This window comes from Gorilla gorilla, chromosome 1, assembly GCF_029281585.2.
Source record: "Gorilla gorilla gorilla isolate KB3781 chromosome 1, NHGRI_mGorGor1-v2.1_pri, whole genome shotgun sequence".
Classification (NCBI taxonomy): Eukaryota; Metazoa; Chordata; class Mammalia; order Primates; family Hominidae; genus Gorilla; species Gorilla gorilla.
In genome coordinates this window covers 182,303,043-182,326,061 of record NC_073224.2, presented here as the reverse complement: position 1 = coordinate 182,326,061, position 23,019 = coordinate 182,303,043, and the positions used below count along the sequence as shown (strand labels likewise).

General features: G+C 38.6%; 1 protein-coding gene across 6 annotated transcripts in view; it reads right to left on the bottom strand.

Moving 5' to 3' along the window:
- DAB1 (DAB adaptor protein 1) overlaps nucleotides 1-23,019 on the bottom strand; it is a 1,249,170-nt gene that overhangs the window by 651,169 nt on the left and 574,982 nt on the right. For all 6 annotated transcript variants that reach the window (XM_055349811.2, XM_063698321.1, XM_063698323.1 and 3 more), the window contains exon 3: nucleotides 3,959-4,032. The gene's annotated coding sequence lies outside the window, so the exon portion shown is untranslated. The remainder of the gene's footprint in view (nucleotides 1-3,958; nucleotides 4,033-23,019) is intronic.

Here is a 23,019-nt window from a genome sequence, read left to right as displayed (position 1 = left end):
CACCTGCATTATTTTGTTTAAGTCTTACAACAATACTCTATGGAAAATATTATTGCTACCTTCATTTTCCTGATGTGAAACTGAAGCTTAAAGGGATTGATTTGCTCAATGTCAGACAGCTGTTATATCTTGGGGCAGAGATTTGAATCTAAGACATTCAGCTTTGAAAAGCACCACCACCACTGCCACCAAAAATAACAGAGAAGAAAGGGGAAATTACCACCTGGTTAAGAGCCCTCTTGAAGTTTTTACACTTGGGGCCTGGATATCTAGAATCTCCTACTTTCTTTCAAATTGGAAAATGTGTGATTCTATAAGAATGAAGAAGAAAAGTAGGGTAAGTAGATGGAATCTGAGGAAATAAAAACAAAGAGTCATATAGGAGGCACTAAAGGGAAGAACTGAAGAAGGGGGAGAAAAGAAAAAATAGCAAGAAAACATTTTTCTGTCTGTTACCATCTTATTATCCAAATGGGAAAGGCATACTATCTCACCTATGATGGCTGCAGATGAATATAAAGATGGACAAATTAAAACAATACAATAAATGAATAACCAATAGCTCAATTATGCCAATTGAAGACTTTCAAGTAATTCTAAAAGGTAATGGCAAACAAAACAAAACAAAACAAAAAACCCACAAAAGAACACTAAAGAATGGGGATAGTTGCTTTAGCAACTATTCAGAATGCATTCTGAACCTTCTCAGGACAAGTCCCTGGGCTACTACAAGGGTGGCTAATGAGGACAGGCAGGTAGTCTACCACGTCTAGGACACAACAATAGCATGAAAGCCTTTGAAAGTCACTGAGTACAAGCTGGTGCACAAAACTCTGGTTGCTGCTGGGCATGGTGGCTAATGCCTGTAATTCCAGCACTTTGGGAGACTGAGATGAGAGAGTCGCTTGAACCCAAGAGTTCAAGATTACCCTGAGCCACATAGCAAGACCCTATCTCTACAAACAAATGAAAAAATTAGCTGGGTATGGTGGTGTGTGCCTGTAGTCCTAGCTACCTGGGAGACTGAGATGGGAGGATCGCTTGAGCCCAGGAGGTTGAGGCTGCAGTGAGCCAAGATCATGCCACTGCACTCCAGCATGGGTGACAGAGCAAGAACCCATCTCAAAAAACAAAACAGAAAACAAAACCCCAAAATACTCCGGTTGCTGAAGAAATGTAACACGCCGAGTGTGTTTCTCTCTAACCAACTGTGGCTCAGTGCTGCTGTATGCAGCTGGTCTTCTGTGGAATGTCTGCCTCGAACCCTTCTCACCCAGCACAGACTGCTCATCATTGAGGTCCAGCTCAAGTAGCACCCTTTCTCAGCACAGCATTGCTCTTCTGGGCTCATTTCTGTCTGCTCTATATGATTATAGTTTACCTCATTGAGCTCCTTGTGGGGAGGGATCGTATCCTTCTCTTTTTGACATTTACATTAATGACAGTACAAGCACCTAGGGAACACTCTGAAGTGTGGAGTCACTGTACTGCTCCCTATTCGACATGCTTGTTGCCAGGGCTACTGAAGCCTGGAAGTCCTTCCTTGCAAAGGACTCTCAAAGCTCTCTTTTCTTCTTTATCTCCACTGACACTGCCCTAGTTTACTTCATCATCTCTTTCTAGGAATAGATGAATAACCTTCAAACATCGCCTCCACTACCTTCAGCAATGCATGATTTTATCAATGATGCACCTTCAAATAAATGATGTGTCTCCATTTCAAAAGCATAGGATGTTTTCCAGTTGGAGAGGTGGTAACTCCTTGGGACTCCTCCGGAGGTGAACATCCAGGGCTCCCACCTTCTCCAAGGGTAGGCTTCGCTTACTTGTTTTTCCCCAAACCATGTAAATAATGTCCCCCTAGAGAAATCTTCAGGTCAACATTTGCTCTTCCTTCTTTGGCTTGCTGATTCACCGTTCCTAACTGAACAAGCCAGGAGGATACTGCCAAGCCCCTTAACCTTGACCCGAGCAGGAACACAGACCACTGAGTTTCCTCAATGTTTAAGGATGAATACTTTTAAAACAGAATACATCAATAGGTGATAAGGATACCACATACCCAGATGTTATTTCCATCCTTCAAAGGTCTTTTGGCACATTGATCTTCTTAACAATCATAGAAGATAGATATTACTTTTTCTGCTTTATAAATCATCCAACAGAGGCTGAAAGGACTATGGTGACTTGGATAGGGCCTCACAGGGACATAATGGCAGAGCTCAAATTAAAACATTGAAGTTCCGAGTCTAGGTAAGGCACATGTATGAGAAAGCTTTTACTCCATTGCTCTCAATGCTTACTGATTTTAAACTTTTAAGTCATCACAAATCTATATATTCTCAACCTCCGTCTATAGGCAGAATGCATTAAAGAGATTTATTAGACAGGCAATCTAGAAAAGATGACTGTTTTCAGAAGCTACTGCTCCCTAGTCCTCCTTAGGTAGAAAACCTTAATTTGTCTTCCCAAATTCACTCTACCTCAGAGAATAGCTTTGTGGATGGAAAGGCAATAATAAAAGATCAAACTCAGTCCAGCATCAAATGATCAGCCTCTTCTCTCTATTGCGGCAAATTACAGGCTTCCCCTAGGTGTAGCAGTTACATGGTGAAGCTCATCTAAATAACCTGGCCATCCTATGGTGGTGGTGGGGCAGAGGGAGGAGGCAAGTGTCTCCCCACTCCAACCCCATTTCTCATTGAACTCTATTCATTAGAGGAGGCTGGGGTGCTAATCAGCTTAACATGTCAATAAGCCACCAACGAAATGCAAAAATTGACAGCTGAGGAATCCCAGCTCCCAACCTCCTCCACTATAGAAACCATCAGTAAAAAGGTTTCTCAGCCCCCTCACCAGGTCACTTAAATGAGTAATGATATTTGAGTCCCTCAGAGTAATTAATTTCCTCTGTCTCCAAAAGCTTCTCATATTTTTAATGAATTTTTACAAGTCTCAGATCCTCCAGCCTCCCCGCTCCTTCTCCAGTCCTGTTGTTCCCCAAGGTCCCATAACAAATAGCTCCCACTCGTATTTGCCTTGCAAACTCATATAAACTGGAAATGATAAATATATTATCTGGGCTTTTAATGGACCATTGTTTAATTTTCTATGCTTGTCTGGCTGGAGAAGAGATGAATATTACCTTGTGGAGAATAAGATTTCTGTTCCATTTAAGGGGGGTTAGGGGTAATCCATGGCAGAAGAGCAATGCTCTGTTCATCCTAATAGGCAGTGCTGCTAATTAAAAGTGTTGGAAGGGACATCCATCCACCAGTCTGTGATTCATTCAGCATTATCCCCAGTAAACAAGAAATAGATATTGGAATGAATGCTTCTAATTTGTCAAAAGAATAGGCGTTTTCAATTGTGGATTCCTGGCTCCTGTATGAAGTACATAATTCAGGGTTGCCATCATTTAAAAGTTTAGGACGTCAAAATAACAGTACTTTCCCTTTATGCTCGTAAATCTCCAAGTCTGTTTTCCATGTTTCTGCATTTATCTTACATATTGTTTGAGTTTATTTTCCACAGTTGAGAATAGTTTCCTCTGTTGGTAAATACATTGAAATGGGCAGTGGGGTGGAGGGGTGCATTTAAGAAAGAGAGCTAACATAGTTCTGTTGAAAATCAAGCCAATCTGAGATGATCTATTAGAAGTGGCTAAAACAGAGGCAGGAAAACCTAAGGATCCTGATGACATTGTCTAGGTACCTAAAGAAAAGACAAAAGAGAACCAATATTCTCTTCCTCTAACCATAAACATAAAGCCGACTAGAGAAAAGCAACCCGAAGCACCAATTCCAAAGGCTCCATGAACCCTCTGATATGTTTTAAGAAGGAACACAAAATACAAAAGCTACCACTTCGAGAGAACCCACAGATATTTGTGGGAAATTTTCCCAAAGAGAAAGATTTTCCTTGTACCAGCGATACCCAGCCAGACTCAAATATTTACCTTTGTGTTGTACAAAAGAGTTCTTCAATCATGAAGACTGAGAGTCAGGGCTCACCACCATGTCTTGCTGAGTGCTGAAAACAAACAAAACATGATATTTAAAAAAGTAAACATTAATTATTTAATGGTCTTGTTTTTCTTCTCTCTCAGTAAAGAAACATTTACTAACTTCCTCCCATACACCAGGCACTGGGAATAGAGAGATGGATAAAATAAAAATACCACTGATGAAAAAGTCAACAAATACAGACCACTGTGCATGTTAGGCAAGAGGTAGTCACAGAATGCCTCTTAGAAGAGAATCAGGATACGTGTGTCTGTTTGTATCTGAGATACATACATATGCACATACATACATATCTACACATACACAAAAGAGTGTAAGAATTTTTAAAGAACTTCCCCACATTTTTAATTCATCTGACTTTCTAAAGGGCTTGGGCTCTTGCCTTGAGATCAGTAAACAGGCAGGCACTGGAGAAAATGTTGAGTCTTAAAAGCAATCAGACCCTTTAATCTGTAATTCAGCTTCCGGATTCCTTCTTCTTCGTCTTCTTTTTTTTAGAGACAAGGTGTCACCCTGTTGCCCACGATGAAGTGTGGAGTGCAGTGGCGGAATCATGGCTCACTGCAGCCTCAACCTCCTAGGCTTACGTGATCCTCCCACCTCAGTCTCTTGAGTAGCTGAGGCTACAGGTGTGCCACCATGCCTGGCTAATTTTTGCATTTTTTTATAGAGACAAGATTTCACCATGTTGCCCAGGCTGGCTGGGTTCCTTCTTAAGGAAACAATTATGAATGCAGACCGGTATTTACATACAGGGATATTCATCATAGGGTTATTTGTAAGAGGGAAACACCAAATAGAGGAATAAAAAAAAATTGGTATTTCTGCATAGAAGAATAATATGTAAATATAAAAATAATTTTTTGAATGTTCACTATACAGAAAATATATTTTGTATAACAAAATTGTTGATAAAGTTTAAGCTCATCCATGGGTTGGTCCTCAGAAATAACAGTGGTCATCTTTGTAGTATGATTGTAGGTTATTTTTCTCTTGTTTCTTTATGCTTTCCAAATTTTCTACAGAGAGCATGCATTATTTTTCCAGACAGTAAAGAAGCAAACAGAAGTTTCAGCTCCAATATCACAATTCCTGTACCACTTTCTCAATTAGTTGGGGACTCCCTATTCCCCAGGAATACCTCCATTCTGAAGATAACACTGCACTGGAATTATCCATTTCCATCTCTGCCTCCCCTGGTTGTGAGTGCCTCTGATGACATTTTTATGCCTTATTAAACTTTGCTTCCCCTGAACGTAGTCAGAGACTGGCACAATTGTCATTCCATCAATGTTTGCTGCCTAAGGGAGGAATGAGTGTGTGAATGAATGAACAAAAGAATTAATTAATGAAATGGACCTGACAAAAATTATATTAAGAAAATTGTTCATTCAAAATAATCAGTGACAATAAAAAGTGATGTTCCATTTGGATTCATAAAAGATACAAGAAGATGGAAAGCAGGGAGGCAGCAATTTTTCAGAGCAGTCAGTAAAACAAAAAAAAAGATCTTATGGTTAAAAATATACACACACACAAAGTCAATATAATAAAATATCACAGCCTAGTGATTTTCCAATGTATTCCAAGACCAAGAATCTGTTTAAGGCAGGAATATTTATCTAATAACAATATCCCATTATAACAACTCAGTTATTTTACACATTTGGAGTTACATATATATAAACTAAGTAGAGGTTTGTTACTAGTTTTAATCAGAAATGAATGGTCGACTCCCTGTTCAAGGGAAAAAAAGTTACAGGATAGATTATTGTAGTGCTTTTTAGAAATTCAATTTAGTCTATTCATAAAACTAGTGATATATAGCCAGGATATTAATATACAGTTATATTTTTCTGGAGGTAGACCTGGTTTACATCCCATTTTTGTCCTTTAAGAGTTAGGTAACTTTGAGCAAGTTATTTGACCTCTCTAAGCCTCAGTTTTCTTATATATAAAGTGGGATAATAAGTCTAACCTGATAGGGTTATTGTAGAAAACAAACAAAAAAAATGACAGAAATCCTGGAATTCAAAACAGGCTAAAAGTTCATGTCTTTTTACGTAAAGACCTGGAGCTCTTAAACACACATCAATCTTCCTTTATATTATATGCCATAAAGTATGCTAAGCAATATACAAATATTTTCTCATTTAATCCTCCTCATATTTGTTGTTAGTGAAACTATCTTTGCAAAAATCATATCAGTGCAAAAATTACGGCAGTGAGGGTGATCTGACCTGAACAACTCTCTTTTTGCCTTTAGTCTTCAAGCTGCCCTTCATTATTTCCGGGCTTAAACCAAGGTAACTTTGGGAGAAATTTAATTTATAGTTTAAATGATAATAGCCTTCCCAAAACCCAACCACCTTTGTAAAGCTAATAAAAAACCAGAAGGCTAGGAGGATAGAGAAACCTGAATTTTGCTAAGGTGTAGACAAATAATTGCCAGCTATTATTCAAACTTCACAACATATGCAATTTCCCGTTACTCCTGCAGATAACATCACTATTGCAGAACCTAAGATTGGCCTTTTGAAATATCTTTTCAGGTTTTTTGCATGTCTGATGACCTATGGCTCCACCTGGACCCAACAACCATGCCTGTGACTTCACCTGTGACCAGCACTACAGAAGGACCATTTCTCACACCCATATGATTGCACCCCCAATCAATCAGCAGCAAACACCCATTGCTCTATCCACTCCCACCCCTTCCCTCAAACTACCTTTGAAAAATCCTGCCCCAAAATGCTCTAGGAGGCTGATTTGAGTCAGAATAAAATACCAGTCTTCCGTTAGCTGGCTCTACGTGTAAAAATCTCTCTATTGCAATTCCCCTGCCTTGATAAATTGGCTTCATCTGGGCAGCATGCAAGAATGGAATCATTGGGCGGTTACATTAGGAGGTCCTGTTTTCTACTTTATAATCCTTCTGATTTCTGTAAAATTGGAAGAAACGTCCCCTCTTTCATTTCTTATTTTAGTTATTTAATTCTTCTCTCATTTTTTCTTAATGTAGCTAAAGATTTGCAAATTTTGATCTTTTTAAAGAACCAACTCTGTTTCATTTATTTTCTCTGTTGCTTTTGCATTCTCCATTTTATCTTATGTTTCCACTTTAAATAAGAGAAAATTGATGCTCACTATTAAACACTTAATGAGTGTCTGAGCCAAGATTCAAACCCAGAATGTCTGGTTCCAAAGCCTAATCTCATTAACTATTATGAAAAGAAGGCACTGAATCTGGGTTTGGACACAGGCTCTGACTCACACAAAGTTCAGTTTACAATTTTACCTTGTTGCATTTTATTATTTGGAATACAAAGACTTGAATTTTATTCCCTCTTAAGTCACACTTAAGTGCCTCCTACTTATTTTCTTATTAAATATTTCAAGCATGAACCTGAATATAGACATAATTATAACAAAAACCTATGTACTGATACCAGCTTGGTCAGATATTATCATTCTGTCATATTTGTTTCAGATCTTTTTTAATATAAAACATTGCAGAAATAAGCAAACCCTCCCATGAATTTCTTCCCAATTCCACAAAGATAACGACTCTCCTAAATTTCCATACATATTTTTCTGTTCTAATACATAGTTGTATTCATAAACAATATATGTTACTGGTTTGCATGTTTTAAAACTTTGTTTAGATGGTATCCTAACGTAGGTACCCATTTAAAGCCTATTTTTTCTAATATTATATTTTCAAGATTTTGTCCATTAGACATAATTTTTTTAACGTGTAGATAGTATTTTATCACGTGTTTATATTTTAGCCTAATGATCCATATTTGATGCATATTTGGGCAGTTTCCAAAGTTTGCTAACACAAATAATGCTGCAATGGACAATGTATACTCCTTGGGTACCTATGTGTGAGATTTATCAGTGGACTTGCTGTGCCATAGAGTACATGCATCTTCAGAATTATTACATTATTATTATTTTTTTTTGAGATGGAGTCTCGCTCTGCCACCCAGGCTGCAGTGAAGTGGCACTGTCTCTGCTCACTGCAACCTCTGCCTCCCCAGCTCAAGCAACTCTCCTGCCTCAGCCTCCCCAGTAGCTGGGAATACAGGAGCCTGCCACCACGATTGGCTAATTTTTGTATTTTTAGTAGAGACGGGGTTCGCCATGTTGGCCAGGCTGCTCTCAACTCCTGACCTCAAGTGATCCATCTTCCTCGGCCTCCCAGTGTGCTGGGATTACAGGTCTGAGCCACTGTGCCCGGCCTATTAGATACTGTTCTACAAAGTGACAGCAGCATTTATACCAATCTGGCGTTAGTTCACATCGTTACCAGCATTTGGTATTGTCAGATCAGATTTAAACATTTTTCCAATTTGATAGATATAAAATATCTTATTGTGTTTTAGCATGTATTTCTCTACATGCTAAAATACAATAGTGAGATAGAACATTCTTTTGTAGTTTATTTAATTGGCCATTTAGGTTTTCCCTTCAGTGATTTGCTTTTTCATATGTCCATTTTTCTATTGGGTTGTTATAGAAGGGAGACAACACACATCAAAAATAAATAAATAAACATTAAAGAGAGAGTAAAACACCTAGTATGTCAGATGGTCACATGTGCCATGGAAAAACTGGAAGCAGAAAAGGGAAGAAAAAGTGCTGAGGATGGGAGTTCCATTTTAAAGGAGGTAGTTAGGGAAGACCTCACCAGAAGGCGACATTTAGTAAAGTCCTAAAACAGGTGTGGTCACAAGTTATAGGAAGAGGACCCTAAGTAGAGGAAAGAGCAAAATGGTAAAATGATAATATTTGACTAAGATATGTGGTGGTACATAGGGGTTTGTTATAATTATGTTCTATACTAAATTTGTTTGCTTTCAATACCAACTCTTATGTGGGTATATATGTTGAAAATATTTTTCCTATGTGAACATTTTGTTTAAAATGACATATTAAACTTCTAAAATTTTAATGTAATGAAATATATTTAATTCTTCTCTCATTTTTTCTTAATCTAGCTAAAGATTTGTAAATTTTGCTCTTTTTAAATAACCAACTCTGTTTCATTTATTTTCTCTGTTGCTTTTGCATTCTCTATTTTTTATCTTACGTTTCCACTTAAGTAAGAGAAAATTGATGCTCAGTATTAAACACTTAATTTCCCTTTATGGTAAGTGCTTCTTTTGATTTTACTCAATAAATCCTTTCCTACACCTGAGTCATAAAGACCTATAATTACTTCCAATATTTTTAAAGTTATGCTGTTGGTACTATTTATATAATATAAAGTCAGAATTAAGTAATCTTTCTGTATAGCTATGCTTTGTCCTGGTACCATTTATTTCTCATTTCATCATTTCTACACTGAAATAATGCATCTGTAATGACAAAGTTTCTACTACACACAGTCTGTTTTGGGGCTGTATATTTTGTTCCACTAGTTTTCTATTTCTGTGCAAGTATTCATGCTATCTTAATTACTATAATTTTATCCCAAATTTTCATAGCCAATAAGGCATATCCATCCATCCATCAATCAACTATCCATACATCCATCAACCAACTATCTACATATCCATCCATCCATTCATCCATCCAACCAACTGTCCATCCATCCATCTATCCAACCACTCATCATACATCCAGCCCATCCATCTATTCATTCTCCACCCTACATACTTCATCATCAATCATCCATCCATCTAACCATCCATCATCCATCCATCCTTTCATCCTCCACTCTCCAGTCTTCATCATCAATCATCCATCCATCCAACCTTCATCATTCATACATCCACCCATCTATCCTTCCATCCACCCATACATCATTATACTTCATAAATATTTGTTGACAGTCTAACTGTACCAAACACTGACTTGAACACTGGGGATTTAATAACAAACTAGACTTACATTCCTACCCTTACGGAACTTGCATTCCAGGGGACAGAGAAAGACAATAAACAACTAAATAATTGAATATAGAGTGTGTCAGATGGCGGTAAGTGCCATGGAGAAACATGAAACAGGGAAAGGGGATCTGGCACACGTTAGTGGCTGAAATAATACACAAACTACAAATATAGTGGAACAAAAAGTAACATTTTTTAAAATATACAATAGAAATTTAGAGTTTGGATAAAAATTTAAAATGCTCATATTTGGGATCTAGCATTGTTTAACAACTTTTGTTGAAGAACCTCTACCCCTAATGAGGTAAAAAATTTAACCAGTTCTTTCCAAGCTGTGACTATATAGGAAAGTCTGTTTTCAATGGTCTGAATGTTTGTGACTCTCCACCCCTGCTAACTTAATATACTGAAATTGGAACCCCCAATATGATGGTCTTAGGAGGTGGGGCCTTTAGGAGGTGATTAGGTCATGAGGGTGGAGCCTTCATGAATGGAATTAGTGCCCTTATACAAGGTACTCCAGAGAGTTCTCTCACTCTTTTTCTGCTGTGTGAGGATACAAGAAGTTGGCTGTCGGAAACCCAGAAGTGGGCCCTCACCAGAACCCAGCCATGGTGCCACCCTGGTCTCAGACTTCCAGCCTCCAGAACTGTGAGAGGTAAGTGCTGTTGTTTAAGCCATGATATTCTGTTCCAGCTACCTGAACTGCCTAAGACACTATTTTAGTCACCTCAAAGGAGAGGTCTGAGTACACACACATTCTATTAGGTTGGTGCAAAAGTAATTGTGTGTGTGTGTGTGTGTGTTTGTGCTCGCTTTGGCAACACGTATACTAAAAGAGTAATTGTGGTTTTTGTAATTATGTTTCATGGCAATAACTGCAATTAGTTTTGCAACAACCTAATATTTGGTCTTTTATTGTGATCTTACACATGACATAGGTCTTGGACCAGAATGTGACTGCAGTTTGTTAGCTGAGAGGGTCTGGAAGCCTAGAAAAGTTTCTGCTTCTAGATCTTGGAATAAGCCCAAAGTTCTCAAGCACAGCTCCCAAAAAACCACAGAAATAAGCTGTTCATAGGTACTACAGAGTAAACGTTTTAATAAGCACTATGTTTGCTATCTTTCCAATCGCAGAGTAAAAAAAGACAATAGATAGTTGCTTTTTATTTGTTTGTTTTACCCTAGTTTTTACATCTTTGTTGGTTTTGATTACTACTTTCTATGAAAATTTAGTATATTTTCTTAATAACATGTGAGCTCTGTGTGATTCTGGACAAGTTATTTCCCCTTTCTAAAGTTTAGTTTCCTCCTTTAAAATGGGAGCGTATATAATTGCAGGTTTGTTATAACATTAAGTACTATTTTGAAAGACCTTAGTATACTGACTAGTGTGTGATAGGCATGGAATGAATGGCAGGCCTTATAATTAGGCTTATTATACAAAAAATTATATGTATTTGCAAAAGATCTCTAAGACATCTCCATGCTCTGGCACCTGCCTGGGCTTAGAACCCCAGCATCTCTGAGGCCTGGTCCTGTCTGAGCCACATAGAGAGTGAGTGTATAAATTAAGACCACAAATCTCAATTCTGGCCCTACCACTTAATAATCATCAACACATGAGGACTGCCTGTGTCCCAATGAGAGCCACCATATGTAAACAGCATCATATTAGGGTTACCTCATCTGCACATCCCCAAGAACTCTACAGCTGTTGGATGAGGGTAGCAGAGCCAGCATGTACACAAATTATATCTAATATTCTAATTTGCATACATTCAATCACAGCAAAGGTGTGAGCGGTAAAACCCCTAGGGGAACCAATCACAGTACGGGAGTTCCCCATTGCAGAATGTGAGGATCCTGAGCTTTCTTAGCTCCCATTGCAGGGGGTCACTGACCCTCCTCCTTTCTAATGTTCCAGCCAGTTCCCAGACAGAGATTTGAAACTTGATTTGACAAGAACTGTCATGTTGCATCTAATCTGCAGTGACAATTTAGCAGCAGACAGGACAGTGACAGCATTCATATCTGCAAGGCAGCTAGTAGACAAGTGGAGGCATCTAGAAGTTAGTTTGACATCTAGATGAAATTATTCTAACTTCAGAACTTTAGAATATGGAGATCCTTTACCTCCACCCCAAAAGAATACGTTCATGTGTGTAGTGGCATTAGTAAGTAAGAAAATTTAATCAAGAGAAGTTCAAAACCTTTATGTTAGATCCTCCTGTGCTATGTTGAATCACTCTATAATAAATATGAATAACTGAAAAAAGTTGTCTCTGGTTGGGTTCTGCTGATTACATCAAAGACAGCAGATGAATATAATATAGTTCATAAATCTTCGACCCCTAGTAGCTTTGACAGATTGATTCATTTACCGAGTCATCCATCCATCCTTCCTTTTCTTCGACAAATGTTTACTGAGCTCCTCTTATATTCCAGACATGGTTCTAGACCCTGGTGACATAATAGTGTTCACGGTCAAATGAGTACAGAGAAGTAAACAATGACAAGGATAGAGATAAGTACTGGCTGTTATGAGAACACACATGGGGCCACCTTGGAGGAAAGCCCACCTACACCAAACACAACTTTGGTACTATCTCCCTATTTGTTCCAATGATTCTGTGTTTTACAGAACTTCTTCTACCCCTGCTTCTATGTCTTGCAATGTCCCAATGTCTATTGTTTTTGAATTGATTTCCTTGTACTGCTCCTTGCTTTGCAATTTTTTTCTTTTTTTTTTTTTGAGACGGAGTCTCACTGTCGCCCAGGCTGGAGTGCAGTGGCGTGATTTCTGCTCACTGCAAGCTCCGCCTCCCAGGTTCACACCATTCTCCTGCCTCAGCCTCTGGAGTAGCTGGGACTACAGGCGCCCACCACCAAGCCAGGCTAATTTTTTGTATTTTTAGTAGAGACGGGGTTTCACCATGTTAGCCAGGATGATCTCGATCTCCTGACCTTGTGATCCACTCGCCTCGGCCTCCCAAAGTTTCTAATTTTTTTGAGACACAATCTTGCTCTATCACCCAGGCTGGAGTACAATGGCATGATCTCAGCTCACTGCAACCTCCTCCTCCCAGGTTCAAACAATTCTCATGACTCAGCCTCCCGAGTAGCTGGGATTACAAGCATATGTCACCACGCCCAGCTAATTTTCTTTCTGTATTTTTTTAGTAGAGATGAGGTTTTGCCATGTTGGCTAGGCTGGTCTCCAACTCCTGGCCCCAAGCAGATAACCTCTGCCTTCCAAAATGCTGGGATTACAGGCGTGTGCCCCTGCGCCCAGCCTCTTTGCTTTGCTCTTAATGTTGATGGACTATGGACCTCTCAGTTGTGACTTCCAATGCTTCTATGCAGTTTTCCCCATTCTCTGGAAATTCTCATTTTAGGAACCTTACTTCTGTTCCCTGGGAACCCCAGTCCCATCCCTTTAAGCAACATGAAACACCCTGTCTGTGGATCAAATTCCAGGGAGACTTCTGGGCAAAAATTCTTTTGCCCCATGACCTGACATCTTTGGTCATGCCTCCTGGAGGCACAAGTCCCCACCACAGGGCTGCCTACCACATGTATCTGATGGCTGAAATTAAGGGCAGCAGGGCAGAAAGCGGATCTGCTGACACCACAGTTAGACAAGCTTGCACCAAGGCTGTAAAACACCCTTGGCAGAGCACACCAGTAAATTGTCCTACTAATTAGTTTATTATTTCATTTGAGAGATCAAATACATAAATAAAATTAATAAACCCTGCAAAATAAGTGCAGCACTGGAAATAAAAGTACTTCTCAGGTCATTGCCTTAAACACAGATATTACATGCTAGAATAATGTTAACACAAGGAAAGCAAATCATGCTGCCTTATAGGCCGGAACGTACCAGGAGCAGCTGGGGTTTGTGGAGTGGTTGACAAGCTTTGGGATAGGTCAGGAAACATGAATGGTGTTCTCTACTCTGTCATTACTTGCTATGTGACCTTGAACAAGTCAGTTTCCTCCCCTTCCCTGACCAGTGTGCTCATTTACTCATGAGTAAAATAAGGAGTTTTGACTATTTCTGAGGTTTCCTCCAGCTAGGAATTTCATGGCTATAAAAATCAAATGAAAAAAAGATGGGGGCCGGGTGTGGTGGCTCACATCTGTAATCCCCAGCACTTTGGGAGGCTGAGGTGGGCAGGTGGCTTGAGGTCAGGAGTTCAAGACCAGCCTGACCAACATGGTGAAACCCCATCTCTACTAAAAATACAAAAATTAGCCAGGCTTGGTGGCACACCCCTGTAATCCCAGCTACTCAGGAGGCTGAGGCACAATAATCGCTTGAATCTGGGAGGCAGAGGTTGCAGTCAGCAGAGATCACCCTACTGCTCTTCAGCCTGGTCAACAGAGCAAGGCTCTGTCTCAAAAATAAATAAATAAATAAATAAATAAATAAATAAATAAATAAGATGAAAAGATAGATACTGATAATTATAAGCTTAGTTAATAACACATAATAAAAATGAAATAAAATCTGAGAATGCATTACAATATTCCAGTATGGATTTAAGAACTTGGAAAGATATTAGATAATATCTAACCCAATACTCACCAAATAAAATGAAGGGAAAAGGAGACTGAGTTTGCATTCATGGAGAGCCTCCTACATTCTAAGAACTATGCTAAGGACTTTCCTGTATTAACTCCAATATATAAGCTCACAGAGCAAATAAATCATGACCAAATCCACACAGAGAACAGCAAAAGTAGGTTTTCTACTCTTAGTCAAAGGCTCTTCCACCAAGCTGTGTCTGATCAGCCGGCCTCTTCTTGGGGTCCCAGGCACAGGTTGCTCTCAGCCACCACTAGCACTTACGGAACTCTTGAGAGATACCAAGGGTAGTGGGCCCTGTGTTGTAAACCTTTTGTATACCATTCACATAAGTACAGATGGCAAAAGGAGTAGTGCAGGCAAGATGGAGAGATCAGCTTAGGTGATTGCTCCCAGGTGCCTAAAGACATGCTGTGTGACAGATTCCCCCTTTACACTGAAACACTCACTCTGATGAGGCTGGGAGGGCTGCCCTCTGACAGCTTGCAGCTGAGAACTTGCTCCCCTAATGTCCTTGGCTGAGAAGCACCTCCTCTCCCAGGAGAACAGCCACTTTGCTGGGGCCACCCAGTATTCAATGACTGACAGCAAAGGGGTAGGATATAAAATCTTGGCCTCCTTGCTTCAATTTGGCACAACTCTGCAGGTCATCTCAGCTTCAGAGCTTCCCACGGAATTGACTGAGGCCTTTACTGTGACTGCATCACTGTTTAGCTTCCCACTCTGACTGGCCCTGACACCCTTACTCCCTAGTAAACTTTCCACATGCAAACGTGTCTCAAAGCAGGCTTCCTGGGAAAGTGAATTTGCAATGATGTGAAACCTTGAAAAAGTAAGATACAAACGAATAATTCAACTCAAGTAAAGAAATAGAAAACAATGGTGCATTTGTAGAGACTAAGAAACTTGCAAACAAATCTTATTCCTCGTGATGAGACTTCTGGCCTTGGATAGTCTGCAGAAAAAAAAAAAAAAAAAGGTACTAGTGAAGAAATTTTCTCACTCTGTCTAAAACTGCCCCCTGCTAGAGAAGACTGAGTTCTAAAGGCTCAGTTAAGGCAGGGAGGCAGATTGTTACAGTGCAGGCACTGTAGTGTAGTGGAAAGCATAGGAGCTGTGGCTCCAGATGGAGCTGCAGTCATAGGTTGGCTCTTTCTGTGTAATCTTGACTATTATACTGAACCTCACTAGCCTCGGTGTCCTTAACTATAAAATGGGGATGATTCCTAACTTGCATGACTATTGTGACACTCGGTTACCTTCTTGACACCAGAATCTTTCTCTAGAATTATTCCCAGAGATAAATGCTGCAACTTTACAGGATAATGATTTCACCCAAGGGGTCTTTGAATCTCTCTTGTGCAGCCCTTAGCTTGTCATGGAAGTCACTAGAAGATAGTGTAGAGTTGTCCCTTGGTATCTGCAGGGCACTGGTTCCAGGAAACCCCCATACCAAAATCCATGGATGCTGAAGTCCCTTATATAAAATGGAGTATTACTTACATATAACCTACACACATCCTCCCATACACTTTAAATAATCTGTAGATTACTTATAATATTAATACCTAATATAATATAAATCCTATGTAAATAGTTATGTTGTATTTTAAAATTTGTATTTTTATTGTTGTATTGTTATTTTTATTTTTTTAAAAAACATTTTTGATTCGTGGTTGGTGGGACCTGCAGTTAGTAGAACTGGTGGATGTGGAGGGCTGATGCAGTGGGCTTCTGATGGAGGGTAATAATGAAAAGAATGGTCCTAGTGAGTTTTGGCCTCAGGAATAAAAGGAATGTTGGGACTTGAGGGTGACTGTAAAGATAAAATATCCTGAGGTCTGGAGATCCAGCTTCTCAATTGCCATAGCCCAGGAGCTAAATGCCAAGAAGACAATCAGAGATTCCTGGCTGCTCAGGGTTTGCTATTAAGTTCTCTCCCCTTACTCCACTTTTTTTGGGTAAAGAAAAATAGCTCTATTAGCTACAAAAGCTCTGTCTAGAGAATGTTGTTCTTTGTTTGTTTGTTTTTGAGACAGAGTTTAGCTCTTGTTGCCCAGGCTGGAGTGCAATGGCATGATCTCGGCTCACCGCAACCTCCACCTCCCGGGTTCAAGCGATTCTCCTGCCTCAGCCTTCTTTTGTAGCTGGGATTACAGGTATGCACCACCACGCCCGGCTAATTTTGGATTTTTAGTAGAGATGGGGTTTCTCCATGTTGGTCAGGCTGGTCTCGAACTCCCGACCTCAGGTGATCCGCCCATCTTCACCTCCCAAAGGGATGGAATTACAGGCGTGAGCCACCGCGCCTGGCCTGGAGATTGTTATATCACTCGTTCATTTGGTGCCCGCATAGGCAGGACAATGAGACAACCACTTTTTAGAATCATGTGCAAAGCATTATGGGAGCACAGGGAAAAGCACATTTAGCATTAGGCCAGACCTGGGCAAAAAATGAGATAGCTTCTTAAGGAGGTGATGCTTGAGCTGAATCTCATCTAGGCTCTTAGATGAGAAAGAGATTAGTATAGTCCAGATGGGCAAGGGAATAGTGCCGGTCAGATGGAGAGACCAGCTCAAGTGCTTGCCTCCAGCAGTCAAAGGACATGGTATGTGGACAGATCACCCATGGGAAATGCAATAATAGCTGGGGGAAAATCATTTGATATTCATCCTGACTACTGACATTCCAAATTCTTTCTGTTTTTCCTCTACCAATATTTTAGCATCATTCTGCAATTTGGACTACCATGTTTGATACTGAATTCAACCCACCTAAGCATTTGAAGAAAATTTCACTTTCTCTTAAAGGTGGTGTATTAGTGCATTCTCACATTGCTATAAAGAACTATCTGAGACTGGGTAATTTATAAAGAAAAGAGGTTTAATTGACTCACAGTTCCACAGGCTGTACAGGAAGCATGGTTAGGGAAGCTTCAGAAAACTTGCAATCATGACTGAAGGCGAAGGAGAAGCAGCCATTCTTACATGGCCGGAGAAGAAGGAAGAGAGAGAAGGGGGAGGTGCCACACACTTTCAAATAACCAGATCTCAGGCGAACTTACTCACAATCATGAGAACAGTGAGGGGGAAGTCCGCCCCATGATCCAATCACCTCCTACCAGGCCTCTCCTCCAACATTGGAGATTACAATTTGACGTGAGATTTTGGCGGGGACACAAACCCAAACCACATCAGGTGGGTACATAGAAGCTTAGAAGGAAGAAGGAATTTGTCCAAAGTTATACATTAGTAAAAGGTCAAGATGGGAGTCAAAGGATTTCTGGCCTCAGATCATCACTTTTTCTATCAAGCATCGGTAACCTGAACAGGTATGACTTGATGTTTCTTGTGTCTCACTGCACTGTACAATACTTTACTTTGTTAATTACAAATTTTAAATTGCCTGCGGTAATGAGAGTTGAACATCTTTCCCTCCCAATATTTTCTTATTTTTTTTTTAAACCACAACCCATTGCTCAATGTTGAATAATAGGCATATTAAGATATATCTCAGGCTTAATAAATAATCACCACTGGGGTTAATTTATATTATTTTATAGTATGCATGTGACAGATCCTTATTAATATTACATTCTTCTGGTTGGGATGAAATGAACAATTTTACAATGGCCTAATTAAAATAAACAGGAACTGAGAGAGACCAAAGGCTGTAACTAGAACTTGTGTTCAGTTCTCTAAAATCGATCGTAATGTAAATGCAAATGCAAGCGAAAGTTGATAGAATAGCATGTGTAGGACCAAAACTCATGCTGAAGTCTTAGGGTTTATAAGCAGGCAACATGGAGGTAAAAACTGAGCTCTTTTGGAATGAGACAGATCTCAGTTCTGCAACTTCACTGCTGTGTGACCTAGGACAAACCCTCAACTGTTCTGAAGCTGTTTCCTCTTCCACTAAATGAGGTTGTTCTTGAATTAAATGGAAAAAAAAAAAGGATGTTGGCAAGGGTTTGGTACATGTAAGCATTTGGTAGATATATTATTAGTTCTCTGAGCCTCTGCCTCCACACCTTTACTGGATATGGAAAATACCACTTTGTGAGACCAAAGACCAACTTGATGTAGACAAAGCAAATAAGGGATTTTTCAAACTCAATTTCCTCTAGTACATTTAGGAATAAAGATATATTAATATATTCAAGTAACTCTTAGATTTGTAAATTGTGAGATATCTGCTCTGGAAATTTGAATGCTTGGCACATTGCATATTTATTTATCTTTCTTTTCCAATACATGTATAGCTAGGTAAATTGCTCCTTTTAAATTATTTCAAGTATTATGTAAACAGTTACAACTTTATGTCAACATAAACCCAATGCCATAAACTTAAGAAATAGGTTTGAAGGACAATTTGATAATATGTAATAAAAACCTTAAAATTTGCTTAAGCCTACTTTTAAGGAACTTCATCCTAAGGAAATAATTTAATCATTATGGATGTGTCCAAAGATTCACCATAAAGATATCTATACATCCTTATTACAGTAAATGTTAGAAATAAAGAGATTCAATAACAGTGGTCTGGATAAATAAATTTGTATCTATAATATAAAGCCATTAAGTGATAATAAAAACATTTAATGCCATTAGAATGTTTTCTTAATATTTTAAGCAGAAAAAAATAGGACAGTAGAATGCATAATGATGAGCCTACTTTTGTAAAAAGTACTTAAGTATGTAAGAAAAAGATGAAAGAAAATACATCAAATGTTGTGAACAGTTACCACTGAATACTAAGAATGGGACAATTTTATTTTCTTCTTTTTGCTTATTTGTAATTTCTAAAATTTCTACCATATTTATTATTACTTTAGAGGATACTAACCTTCTAAAATTTAAATTAAAACCCACGCCATAAACAATATGAAAACCCAAACAACATTCTGAAAAAGCATATTTGTATAAAAATATTTGACAAATGCAATGCTTCTTCTATAAAAAGTTAAGTAAATTGACAAGAATAATATTTTGATACCTCAATATAAATGAATAAAAGATATAAATAAAACACTTAATGCAATGAATAAACAAGCCTGTGGAAGTAGTCAAGTTTGGAAGCAACCAAATACATGAAAATTAACAAAATTTGGTGGCTTTTTAAAACCTATTAAGTTAGCATAGTTTAAATAAAAAGGGACAACTACTTAATAGTGCTAGTAGGGAGATAAGTAGGCTTTTGTTACATTGTAGGTAGAAGTTTAAAACGGTACAATATTTTTATGAAATACATAAGCAATGTGTATCAACAGCCCTAAATAAGTATTTGCAACTGTTGACTGACTAAATAATTTTACTTTTGGGAAATTGTGAATAGAGCAATCTCTAAATACAGAATCCATATTGTGAACAAAAATGTTCAGTGTAAGATTATTTATGACAGGATAATTGGAAACAACTTAAATGCCTATTTGTAGGGGAGATAGTGACATTTTCATTTCAGAATGGTATGTAGCTATTACAGCAGTATTTAAGGATGCTTTCATAAAATGTATGTGGTATTTTAAGTGAAAAAGCATGATGAATATGTGTGTACACTCAAACACACCCACACATATACATACACATATTCACAAATAAATACATGTGTCATTTTTGGGTTACAGGATTGGTTTTTTTCTTCTTCCCTTTTTTTTTTAATTATCTCTCTCTCTCTGTGTGTGTGTGTGTGTGTGTGTGTGTGTGTGTGTGTGTGTTTGCATGTGCATGTGTGTGTTTTTCAAATTTCCTTTAATGAGTACAGGTTAGTTTTTCAATGTTGAAAACTCCCTTTATGAAATAAAAATAGACAACTTTCTGATATTCTTCTGCCCTTAGGAAAGTCTAGAGGAGCTAGCATTTAACATAGAGATAGCTAAAGGAATATTTGCCCATTTAACTGTCTAAGTTAAAAAAGTTGCTAGAGGAAAAACAAAGCAATAGAAGTTAGAGGAAGTTTCCAATCAATTTAAAGTCTGGTAAGTATCTTAAATCAATTTTATGAGGAGCACATTCAGCTGTAGAAAACCATGCAAGGAAATAAGAAGATAAATGATGTTTCTTTATCTTTTAAATGTGTGCTTAGGGAAAAAAGGACGAGGGTGACCATAATGAACAGAAAAGACATTAGAATAGAATATCAAAGCAGGCACACATAATACAATTCATTAATGTTCTTCCCTCAACTAATTTAGATTTTTACAACAAATTGGGCCAAATGGATGGGGCCAACAAAGTTGGAACTGGCCATGGAGCTTCCTAGGAAATAGACTTTGGCTTGGATGCTTGTTTCCTGAGCAACAAAAGGTGAGAGAGATATGCAGATGGGTCAGTGGTACTTAGAAAATGTTTGTGCAACCAGTAGTCACTAATTCAATCTCTTCATGTCAGAAAATTGCAACTGCATTCTACAGGTTACTCAGGCCAAAAAATTTTGAATCATGTTTGACTGTTTCTTTTTTGATTTAAATCTCACTTCTAATCAATCAGTATTGGCTCCACCTTGAAAACACATTCATAGTCCAACCATTTCTCACCATTTCTCATGCTGTGACTCTATTCTCAACTACCATCATCTTTCACCTTGATTATTGCAATAGCGTGCTTAGCAGTTTCCTGCAACTTATCATCCTCCTTCAGCATATTCTCAACAATGTAGCTAGGGTAATTTTTAATTAAAAGGAGGGAGAGGGAGAGGGAGAGGGAGGGGGAAGGGGAGAGGGAAGGGGAGGAGGAGAGAGAGAGAGGGAGAGGGAGAGAGCTTATGCCATTGTTTTCCATCATGGCTAGAAAACGCCTACCTTGATCCAGTTTCTGGCTACCTCCCTGACTTCATGTCCCACCATCCTTCTCCTTGCTCAATATGCTCTTCCTACTACTTGCTCCCTTACTGTTCCTACAACATACTAGGTACTCTTCTAGACACTCTTCCTGCCTTAGAGTTTTTGCATTGGGTATTCCATCTAATCACAAACAACTTCTTCCAGATAGTGTGTGGCTTGTTCCCTCACTGTGTTGAAATCTTTGCTAAAATGATCTTCATTATTGGAGGATCTTCCCTGATTACCTTATGAAAGATTGCAGCCCACATTTCCAGCAGTTTTGCATAGCTTCAACAAATGTATTCAGACCACAGTCAATGTCAATTGTGTCCACTGGAGTTGGGCAGTGTGCAGACTGAGTTGACAGACACAGCAGCCCTGTCTGTCACCATCTCTCCTCCTGTGTTCTTCTTTTTCAGAGTGCTTAATACTACCTGATATATTTTTTAGTTAATTATTTGTTTATTGTTTCTCTCATCCCATCCCTACTATAATGAAACCTTCAGCAGAGCAGTCATTTTCTATGTTTTGTGTACTGCCATGTCTCCAGAGACCACACCTGTCTTGTCATAGATACTTAGTAAATATTTACTGAGAAAATGTAGGAATGACCACGGCAGAGTAGTGCTATCCTGTATAGTAGCCATTAGCTACGTAAGATTTTTGGGCATTGAAATATGGCTAGTGTGCATGGAATACTAAATAGCCATAAAAAAGAATGAGATCATGTCCTTTGCAAGGACATGGATGAAGCTGGAAACCATCATTCTTAGTAAACTAACACAGGAACAGAAAACGAAACGCTGCATGTCCTCACTCATAAGTGAGAATTGAACAATGAGAACACATGGACACGGGGAGGGTAACAACACACACTGGGGCCTGTCAGGGGTTGGAGAGCAAGGGGAGGGAGAGCATTAGGACAAATACCTCACGCATGTGGGGCTTAAAACCTAGATGACGAGTTGACAGGTGCAGCAAACCACCATGTCACATGTATACCTACACGTTCTGCACATGTATCCCAGAACTTAAAGTAAAATTTAAAAAAAAATTTTTTAAAAGAAATATGGCTAGTGTGGCTGAGGAACTGAATTTTTTACTTTTAATTTTAATTAAAATTAAAATTTGAAAGTGGAATTAGCGTTCAATATTGTGTCACTAAACTCAGCTTTATGGTTTTTACAGAACTACATTTCACTTTAACCACTACATTTTATAAGATATTATTTAAATTAATGTACTTTTTACTTTTTTAATGTGATACTAAAAAATTTAAGATTACATATGTGGCTTGCATTATACTTCTATTGAACAGCACTGTTCTAGTTCCTTCAGCTGTAAAGGACAGTAGTGGTACCTACCTTAGAGGTAAAGCACCTGGCATAACAAATGCTCAGTAAATGTTAGTCATCATTGTGTCATTGTTACTATTATGAAATATACGACACTATAGGTACCTATATAAGAGGGCAATCCTTATCTATGAGTTGAAGGAAGGCATAATTTTGAAATGTGTTTGAGCTACATTCTGAAATAATTTTATGAATAAGTAAATCTTAAGTGGGGGAGTGAGCAGGAAATATGGTGGCCAAAGCATTCCCCAACCAAAGGACAGCACCACAACCTAAAGAGTTGTACTGACCCCAAAGCCTGTTCTGTGAAACACCATATAACATTGC